This window comes from Mycteria americana, chromosome 6 (genome assembly GCF_035582795.1).
Source record: "Mycteria americana isolate JAX WOST 10 ecotype Jacksonville Zoo and Gardens chromosome 6, USCA_MyAme_1.0, whole genome shotgun sequence".
Classification (NCBI taxonomy): Eukaryota; Metazoa; Chordata; class Aves; order Ciconiiformes; family Ciconiidae; genus Mycteria; species Mycteria americana.
The window spans coordinates 24,303,848-24,314,668 of record NC_134370.1 but is presented as its reverse complement, the minus strand read 5'-3'; the positions used below and the strand labels follow the sequence as shown (position 1 = coordinate 24,314,668).

Genomic DNA, 10,821 nt, shown 5'->3' with positions numbered 1-10,821 from the left:
AATGGGAAATTCTCACATTCTACTAAACTATTAGTTTATCTGTATTTGATCTCTGTCTGGAGGTAAGGTTGCTGTGGGTTTTCCAACATTTTTAATCAATCTAGCTTTTCCAATTGCATTGTAATTGAGGGGGAGAGATTTCTTTTCCAGTTTGAAAAGTATTCTAACTATATTACAAGAATCCAGGCTGCAAAGAGAATGCCAGAAGTTCAGAAAGACAGAGGAAATTTCAGAGAAAACTAGGTGACACTAAGCAAAATATTTTCCTGCCAAATATGCCATTTATTGCCTCCCCTTTTCTGACAGGGATTTTAGACTCTTGCAATACAGAATTACATGATTTTTTAAAGTGAAATACATTCTGCTTTCATGGTAAATATGTCAGAAGCAGCAGAAACAAGACAGTTTGGTACCTGGATGTCATGGTCTATTTTCAGTAGCAGGTGTTCCAGATCACAGGCCAGTTAGACATGTCAAGGTGCAGAGAGGGCTGGCTGCTCTGAGGAGAGGTGAGCCCCAGACAAGCCCAGCACAGGCAGTGCCCTCACCAACCAGCACACAAGCCCACCACATCTGAGATGGCAGGCAGAGCTGAGTGCTGGTGACAGGGCCCATCAATCATTCCAGACACAGTGAGGGGACAAATCAGGCACGGGGGCCATCCAAGGAATCTGGTCAGGAGCAAAAGGAGACAGGGCTGGACACAAGCTACACTGTGAGTCCAAAGTCCACCTAGGAGGAAGGCTAGCTCCAGCAGAGGTCTCAGGTCCACCTAGGAGACAAGAGTGCAGGCCAGCACCCCTACAACATAGCTCAGACAAGGACCACAGGCCCAGGATTGAGCTTAAATGGGGCTTCTGGGCCATAAGGGGAGTGAAGGTCCCAGGTGAGGCTGGTAAGGGCTGTTGATGCACACAGGGCAATGATATCAAAATGTTTGGGAATTCCAATATAATCACAACAATCATTTGAGCTCTACTGGAGCATAAAAAAAAAGACTAAATAAAATAGGTCCCTAAATATACAGGGAAAGGTAAGAAATACTGTGCAGAAATAGCACAGTGCTCTCTGGTGGTGTAGTTTCAAAGTTCCCGCGTACAAGGAAAGCAGCATCCTCCAGCAAGTAGGGCAAAGGACTGGGTATATACCCAAAGCTCTCTCTGGTTCATAATGTACTGTTGGACAAGAGTTTTTGTCTGTGCGCTCCATTATCCCAAACCCTAAATGGGGATAAAAAGTTGCAATGTGCTTGGAATTAGTATTGTATGACTGCAAATTATTAATAATATTGCTATAATTCATACTTGTAAGCTAAGAGGATCCCTCAGTTTTGGTAAATTTGCTTGATGAGGCATATGCCTCATCTTTTGCCAGTACACTTTCAATCTCAAATCCTGTCAAGCAGGATTTATGTGCTTTTGTTTCTAGTAAAAAATGAGAAATAAAACACTACACATTGTAGAACAATTCAGACAACCATTGTCTTGCTGCTTACATAGCTTAAGATACATGCTAGTTTAGTCATTACTCAAAGTAACGTTAAAAGTGAGAAAAATCAGTAATCCAAATTCTGTCTCAAAAATAATTAATTTCAGTGAAGCTTGCAGCTACTGTAATCAGGGCACAAGTTTGTCCAAAATGATCAAATATTTAAGAAGAAGTAACTGCTCCTGCTCTTTGTTTTCCTTGGGCTATGATATAGACTCAGGGGAATCGCCTATATCAGAGAATTATTTATATTGGGAATAAGAGGATTTTATAAGATTTAATTACAGTGGATTTCCCCCACATACTAAGAGCTACAGAATGAAAACTCAGTCATCTGCTTGTAAGCAGGATCATCACAGTTAGAGATAAAAAAGAACTAACAAATTATTGAGCCCATCCTCTTGTAAAGGCAGGCTACAGTTCCCTCATAGAGGATGTACTGGATATTAAGCTTATATTCCATGGAACAGCAGTCAAAAATCCATTTAATAAAGAAGGGCTGGCCCATGAAAAACAGATTGGATAGAATTTTGTGACATTCAGAAAAAAAGTTGTTATATTTTTAATTATTTAGTGTGTTATTTTTAGGAATATTACTTTACAGTTTCCAAGATCTGAAATGTTTCTCACGTGTAAGTCAACTTGTATGATAAAGAGTCCAACCCATACTGAAAATGCATAAAAAATAGTGCCCATGTTTTAATGTAAAAGAAAGGTGTTCATAAGGTATTATCCATAAATATGGACTCATATGTTTTTAAATCTTGCCTGAAGTTATAGCTGATGGTATAAATATTCAGCAGGTAGTAGCACAGTTGGTATGCTTCTCTGCGTTGTGCAGAAAATCTTCCGTTTGACTGCAATGTATTCCCTAATCAAAGGGTTTGCATCTCATAATTGTCTCTCTCGTGAGCAGCTTGCCATTACTGATGATGATGATATAATTCATACAACTAACATCTGGGAATTACATTTGATGTTGTTATTGACAGAGCATTTAGAGGAGGTGGTTTTGTCATTAGGCTTAGTGACTCTCTGAAATAACATTTGGAACAGTTTCAAGCTGTTAGGAGAATATGGGCTTTGTCTTGTTTGACTTTTTTTTTTAATCATACTGTGAATACATAAAATGTATTTACCTCTCTTATACAAGATGGCAGGCACCAGACAGCCAAGAGCCTGAACACGATCGTTCTGTTATGGAGCAAAGAGGTCTGCATGTGGCTGTCCCTCCATGGGAAGCACTGACTTGTGGCCCAAGGCTTCAATATTCACTGCACTGAGGTTTTTTTCCTGCCTAGCTTGTCCACAACTATATGTTCTCTTCCACAGAAGACTGCCACAGGTGCAATCATCTGGCAAACGCCCGACTTCCAAAGGGCTGTCCCTTGGCACAACAAGCTGCTGTTAGCACTTCTCTGGCAACTTATGGGGTCCACTGCTGCCCATCAGCAGCACATATGCTAATTTCTCTTGAATGAGTATTAGAAAAGTTTGCAAGCCAGCCTGCTGGCTCACAGCACATTAATTCATTTATATGCAATCTCATCTATGTCCAAATCCTCAAATTGCAGGTTACAAACTAGTTTAGACAAGTTGCCTATTTTGTCTTGGAGATGTGCCTGACCAGGACCACAGATAATCAAGCAGAATTTGCAGACACATGCAGAAGCAAGATTGCACACATTTTGTGGAACCCTACAACTTTTGTGAACTGCTGAGTATGTGTGATTTGAGACACTATTAATTATATTAATGTACTAGTAAAAGTCTCTTCAGCTAATGTAATTAATGAGCAGGGCCTTTATGCTGCACCTCTTGCTCTCTATGTATTTAACACACAGTGTCATCTTCTCTCTGATGATCATCTGCTAGCAGTACAGTTTACATGATGCTTTAATGAGTGCAAGTACTTGCTCAGATATATATTGTGTTAATTAACACATGTAGTAAAGGGAAGAGAACTACATAAACCACTCCGAAGCAATGCTTTTAAACACAACCTAATCTCCAGTCAGTTTAATAAACAAATTCTCAAATATAAACTCTTCCTTTAATTTTCAATTATACATTTAGAAACATTATTAATATCAAAATTTTCAAAGCACAGTTTCCAACTTTTTTGAAGAAAACCTGCAGGCTTTCTTTTGTTCGTTCGTTTGTTTGTTTTGACCTTTTGATTAACAATAAAAACCCACAAAATGTTTTGTGCAAAGAGTTTTAATTTTAAAAGTCTGTTTTTCATTTAAAGAAAATTCCATCTCATGTACTTTCAGGGAGAATTGACACAAATAAATTTGCAGACAGGGACCACTACCCTTTAAAAAAATAGGAAGAAGTTATAGGTATAGCTCTAGCCAGAGTTATAATGAACATTTGCCTTTCAAAAATCCACAGTGAACAAATAAATGCATAAATAAAGCGAGATTAATTTATGGTTATAAGTTCTTCTTCTAGTGCCAAACCAAAATAGTTATTCTTCTTCATTCTTCTAACAAGGATTACCAGAAACACTTATTTTTGGGAAATTTGGTCAGGGAAGGCACAACCATAATACAAAAGGCTGACAAAGGTCTCAACTCTTCCCAGGCTCAGACAAGAGCCAAGGGCAGCACCAGTATTTTACTCCAGGTTCCTGCATTTGTAGCTGGGGAGAAAAAAACATACAAGGAAGGCACTAACAGCAGTGAAAAAGGCTACCCACTAAGCAATGCTTTACTTGTGCTCCAAAACATCCCTCTACACAAAAGGGTAAATAAGGACTCTGCAGACTTCCCCTTCTTACTGGGGGAAGCTCCTGCCTTAAGCAACAATCTCTTTATACATCATTCACTGCATGGAAAACAAAGTGGCCCCCGGAAGTAGGAAGAAACAAATGAGAAACTTTCTGCTGGCCAGCCTAAGGACAACCTATGGGTCTTATTGCACAGGACCTCCCCTGCTCACAGATGCTATACAAATTCAATTACACTGCAGAGCTCTTCAGTCAAACTCCACAGTGCCTGGCTCAGATGAGTAATTACTTCCATATTCTATTATAAAACCAGCCTTACTTTAATAGGCCTGAAGCTAGTGTTCAGGGCTTCATTATATCTACTATCTCTAAATGTTTCTCTTAATTATCTTTGGTCCCTAAGAGAGGCTTGAGGCCTTCCTCATTTGCTCTCTCTCCCAGTATGATTGACTTGATTCCCAAAGCAAAAGACTGAAATGGGATGGGAAGTCACAACAAGTAAACAAGTATTCTTCCAAATCCACAAACTTTTTTTTGTATTATTTTAGTGGTGTTAGACACACCATATTAACAGCAGCAGCACAAACAGTATTGCAGACACCCATATATACAAACAGTATGCTTTAAGTGTTTGCTCTGGGCAGAACAAAAGGTAGTCCCAGTCCTCCAGGCATACTCTGTGCATCTGGTATACCACTGATGGTATACCTGAATTATCAGAAGCTGCTAATTCTGGCATATAGAAATAAATCTTTTAGATACAGAACACTATGCATCAACTCACTCCCTTCTTGTATGTAAAAATGGAGCTCAACAACTGAATAAAAAGAACTTCCTCCACAACTTACGGAGCTGGTGACCCTCCTCTAAGGATTGTTACAAAAGACATCTCTCAGGTTTCGGGAACACTGAAATAAAAGGGCAGAAAAGAAAGTGTATTAGCCCTGATGTCTTCATGTTTCAGTCTGAGTAATTAATTACCTTGTTTATCCAGGGTGCTAGTACTGAGATACCAACTGCTCATGGAAATGGCAGTCCCCCCAGTCATCGTCAGACTCTCTCTACATGCATGATCCTGAATTCATAGGAAAGGACCCATTTATTTCTTGAGTATCACCAAAAATACTACTATGCCAGAGTTAATATTATTACCAGCACTCTGCACTGGTGACAGGAAAATCACATACTGCAATGTGCAGCTGATGCAGTTCAGGGAATGTGAGCTTAATATTAATTTTACACATCGCCTAGTATTCAAAAAATCAAAATACAAATTTGTAAAAGATCTTATTCAAATTCTCCCAGATCCTGTGATGGTCTAATTCACGCCTGAAGTACTTGGACAGATGGTGTTGAATGTATGATGTTATGGCTCTAACCTGTGAGGAAACCCAGCTCTCACATGAACTACACGTAAACTTTTGCTAGACGTGAATCTGTTGGACTGTTACCTTTAGCTCCACTCATATCCACTCATAGCTATCACAGCCCATTCTTTGCAATTGTTAGAGATTATACACACTCTGCAAGCACACCTATTTCTTTTCCGGCAAGAAAAAGATATTTCTATCCAGGCAGCTCTAACGAGCGAGCTCTGCTGCATCGCCTTAAGGCGCTGAACCGCGGTTAAGATGCTCCGGGCGAAAAGAGCCTCGGCGATGCGAGCAGGGAGCGCCCCGCGAGGCCGGGCCGGGCCCGCCCCGAGCGACGCTTCACCCGGCGCTGCGCCGGCCCAGCCCGGCCCGCTCCGGAGCCGGCAACCACCGACCCCTGACCGCCGCCACCTCCTCAGAGTAAAGGGGTTTTCCGGCACTCAGTCAGCCCCACACATCCCTGAAATAATTCCTAGCTACGCCCTGGCTTCGGGCCGGGTCTGGGGACAGCTCTACGGGCTGCCTCCCAACGAGGGGGTTAAACACACCGGAGACCTCTCGCCCCTTCTGAGACGGGACACTGGGTTATGTCGCCTGCCCTCTGAAACGCCCCGACCCGGGAGAGGGCTGTCCTAGGCTGAGAGAATGAGAAATGTCGGTAGAGGAACCAGACCAGACCGAACTTCACTGGACTGAACCGGACTGCCTGGACTCCCTCAGCCCTCTCGCGAGAGGAGGCGCCCCTCGCCGCCGGCGCGGCCCGCGGCTCTCGCGGGAAGATGGCGCCTCTCGCGAGAGGCGGTTGCCGCGGCTCCCCGTAGCTATAGCAGCGGGGGATGAGGGCGGTCGAGGGGAGGGGATGCTGCGTGTCGTGGCGGGACCCGACGCCGGCAGGTAGGGGCTCACTGCCGCCCCGGGGAGGGGCTGGGGCCCGCCGCCGTCCCCCCCCCTCAGCGGGGTCCCGTTGCGAGTGTTCAGAGCCGTCCTGACCCTCGCGACGCCGGGCGGCAGCGGGGCCGTGGCTCTGGCGGCGGGACGGGAGGGGTCGCTCCCCTCAGCGGCACGGGCGGGCTGGTGAGGGGCCGGGGCACTTTGTACCGTGGTGCCGGCAGCGGCTGGGGTCCCTGCGGGGCGCGGCGGGAACCCCGGATCCACCGCTCTCGGGAATACTTGGGGTTTCTTTCCTCCTGTCCCGTTCCTTCAGGAAAAAAAAACCCTAAACCAGCCGTTAACTGGTTGCTTGTTCCATGTGCCTGGGGATCCACCAATGACTCTCCCAGCTCTGTAAAACAGCGCAGCCCCGTATGCCCGCACGGCCTGGCCTCTGCTGGTGGCAGGGCAGCCAGCCCACGCGTGGGTAGGCAGCAGCCAGCAGAGTTTCTGTACTGGGGCTCGGCCGTGGCCCCCGGGGCCTGACCTCCGGCGTAATTGTAAGTGAAGGGCCCCCTCTGCATGCCTGCAGCTGGTCCGCTTTAGAAGAGGGAAAGGGGTAGCAGGTACGAGAAGGGGATACCGGAGGCTAAAAAGGTCTTTTATCAGCAGGGATGTTTGAAATTAGTATCATTGACATTGCGTTATGTTGGTTAATAACTCAGATGTGATCAACTGCCATTAAAAGTTAAACTCGTATAGAAGCTGTTGATTAGAAGAAGCTGCTCAGTTATAGTATTATATTTACTATGTTGGTCCAAGGTAGGCAAAAGCATGCGCTTTTTTTTTTTCCTTTCAAAAAAAAGCAGAAGCTGTTTGCTTTTCCAGGACCTGATTTTGCTTGAAACCCTTCGTTCAGTAGGAGGATTATGAGTGAGGATTTGTGAGGATTACAGTCCTAAATATAAACCATAACAATATACACCTTCTGCTTTCAAAAAGTTGCAGACACAAAGGCTTTCTGGTCTTTCAGCTGAGTGAAATTGTTGTAAGTATTGTAGTGGCTGATCGTGTGTGTGAAAAGAATTCGAAGAGCTTTTCAGATTTCAGAACAAACTCTGAGTGTTATAATCATGGAAAAAATATGCATGTGAAATGGGAGGAAAAATAGTTGTGTAGTTTCTCATGCAGTTTGAAAGAAAGAAGTATGTACTGAAAACAAACCTCTCTAAGCTTGTGCTACTCTTCAGACTTGAAAAAGAAAATCTATGACTGAGAGGTTTTGTGCTGCAATATACTTGTCATTGAATAGCAGTTTTGGAAAACAATAGCAACATAGATAGTCTTGTGTTTGTTTCCAGGGGGAAAGAAAGTACTGCTGTGCTGAGAACTAAACTGGTGAGGTTATACATAACTTGAACATGACAGCTTTTAAAAATAATTACCAAAAATGTATTATGGGCTAAAAAAAATGTGAATGAGTCTGTTGAAATCTGTTCTCATTTAGGAAGTGATAGAAATAATGATAATTTCACTAGACAGGATACTCTTTAAATTCTATTCCAGCACCTAATCAACAGTATATTTAATCAAGCATGCTGCATATCATTCAGACTGAATTAAATAGGAGCCTTCCCCCCCACCTGGGTGATGCCAGCCAGGAAGCCTTTTGCCACAGTGTTCTTGGGGTGGGGTGAGGGGGAAGGGTGTGCTTGATTTGTCCAGTACAGACAAACTTACTTACAGTTATCCCAGAGAATTTAGAAATTTTGCTTTCTTTATGCTAGTGACAGCTGTAAAAGCATTTCAGTTCATTTCTTTCAGTCATTGCAGGTAAAAATTATGTCAGTTCTTCTCTCTGTTCTGGGTTAACAGTCTATTTTGAGACTGTAGTCACGAGTTCATTAAAAAGGATAATGGGAATTTAAATCCTTCTTTATCCAGTCCTGGTGATGTTATTAGGCATTAAGCGTTCTTATGCGAATTTTCATGGAGAGTACATAGAAGAGAAAGTGTGTTTATTTTCCAGTCTGTGGAGCTTCAAAAACCTTGTTACCTAGAGGTGAAAGAATAGTAGCAGAGCTCTTAGGTGCACATTATTGTAGTTATAGTAGGTTCTATCCACACTAATCAGAATTTAGCCTCCATTGTGTTTGAGTACTCTATAAACATATCTATATAAAGAACAGTTGTGGCTGTCCCGAATAACTTTTGGTGCAACTATGCAAAGTGCAGCAGGTGGTACAAAAAGGAAACTGAGGCAGGAGGATGAAAGAATAATAAAAAGTCACAGCTATTCTTTTTTAAAATCTGCTTACCTTACTGTTCAGAATGAATAAAAGTATAAGTCTTATAATAAATGTGCCTGTTGGCACCTGTAGAACTTATTAGTCTTTCCATTTTTCTCATGCAACCTTCTGAAATTTAAATCCCTTACACATCCTTCAGTTTCCTAACGTATGTTCCACCCACATTTATTCAAACAGTTTATTTTAATTTGTTCTCTGAAATACTCTACTTCTTGCCTTTGTCTAAACTTTGCCTTTTAATTTCTTTCTTTTCTATCAATAGTGGCTGCAGTCACCATTCCAAAGTTACTGTGTATTTCTGTCACTGAAGGTCTTTCCCTAGCACAGATATGCAGTGTTTGATGGCAGAGAGGAGCAGCAAGAAATCTTGTTACTGACTGTCAAGCAATTTTGATCATCTTGCATGGATATCTCTGTTGTTCCTGTTAACTGCAAGTTAAGTAATAGGCAGTCTTTAGTCTTTAAGATTTTGCCTTCATCTGTAGGCAGCCCCCTTTTCTAGGCTTGTACCCTGTGTGTGAGACTGCTAGGAGGAACCATCTCCTAGCTGCAGCCTGGATGCTTTCTAATGCAAGTGATGCAATAGTCTCTTATCGTGTCTCTTGACACACAAGTTTAGCATGCAGTTTATTCCTTCTTTTCTCTCTGTTATGTCACTTGATGCATGGAGTTTCCTGTTCTGTGACCTGAAAAAGTTAAAAGGTTTGGGTGGATCTCACCAACCATTGTCTATGGGACACAGGACTAGTGTTTGGCCAAACTACGGTATCACTAGGCTATGCTACTCTGATTTTATAACAGTAGACTACATGCCAGCTCAATCATTCAGCTTGCTGAACTTATGTGCAATCATTCAGTTGGGAAGTTAACCTGTTGTGGCTTTCCTAAAGTTACAGTAAGTGTTCTATTTCTGGAGTTGTTGGAAAAGGAAGGAAAAACTTCACTATGTTATCAACACCTTAGTAAAAACCAAGGAACCGGCAAGGAAGGCAGGAGGCTCTTAGTTATTTTTTCCACGCTTTCCAAGATTTGTGAGCTGTATGCATTCTGTTATAGTCTTAAATGTTAGAAGTAATGTTTCATGTTCATAGAGTATAAAACTTCCAGTAGATTTTTTTTGTCTAGTGCCCTAAATAGGTGAAGTAAAGGTGATCTTAAGGGTGCTATATTAAAACTTGGTGTCTCTATTCACTTCTATAGCAGTTATCACTTGCTAAAATGCAGAACTGTGGTACCTGCAGAGTGCTTGCTGTGATTATTGCCAAACTATTAAGAGGCAAAGGAAGAGACTAGACTTACGGTTTTGAGGCTTAAAACCATTTTTGTTCAAATTATGAAAGCATAAGGAAAGTTATGTGCTGTTATGGACTAATCTGTACATTTTCTGTCTAACATAGCTGTGAAGAAATATTGTAAAAACATGACTTCTCTAGTATCATTCATAGTAACTTGTAAATAAATCCTTTTCTGAATTAAACCCATCTGCAGGAAATAAAATTCTTATATGTTGCTGCTACAAGTGTTGTTTAAACATTTTGGCTACAAATACATCATAACAAAATGGATATTAAATTTGATATTCCTTTTATAGAACACTGTGACCATTTTCTTCAAAACCTTCAGCCTTATGAAGTGTGTCTTTGAACAAGATATCCAAAGAAATCTTTAAGCAGCACTGTGAAATTTCAGTTTTTAAACCTGCATATTGGTTTGTCTTCTTTCTTGTCTTCTCTCTTTAGTAATAAAAAACCTGAAAGCTTTGTACAGGTACAGAGATAATCATAATTGGGTATCTGAGAGGCAGAAGTAATCTTTATCCACAGAATGATGTGCTGTGTTACCGGTGGTGTAATTTTCACTGTTCCTTTGGCACTCTCCCTAGGTCCTGGTCTGGAGATGGTGCCTGAGGAGGAAGAGATTACTTCTGTCTCTGTTCAGTTTTTTTTGTTACTTTGCTGGGGTGAAGTTGTTTTCAAGAAGGCAAATTGTAATGGTGAATTTTGAGTATGATGGGAACTGGACTGAGCCTGACAAATCAATTTGCAAA

General features: G+C 41.9%; 1 protein-coding gene across 1 annotated transcript in view; it reads left to right on the top strand.

The window, feature by feature from the left end:
* Positions 1-6,398: 6,398 nt before the first annotated feature.
* Positions 6,399-10,821, top strand: part of USP54 (ubiquitin specific peptidase 54) — a 107,455-nt gene continuing 103,032 nt past the window's right edge. The window contains exon 1 of the mRNA XM_075505093.1: positions 6,399-6,489. The gene's annotated coding sequence lies outside the window, so the exon portion shown is untranslated. The remainder of the gene's footprint in view (positions 6,490-10,821) is intronic.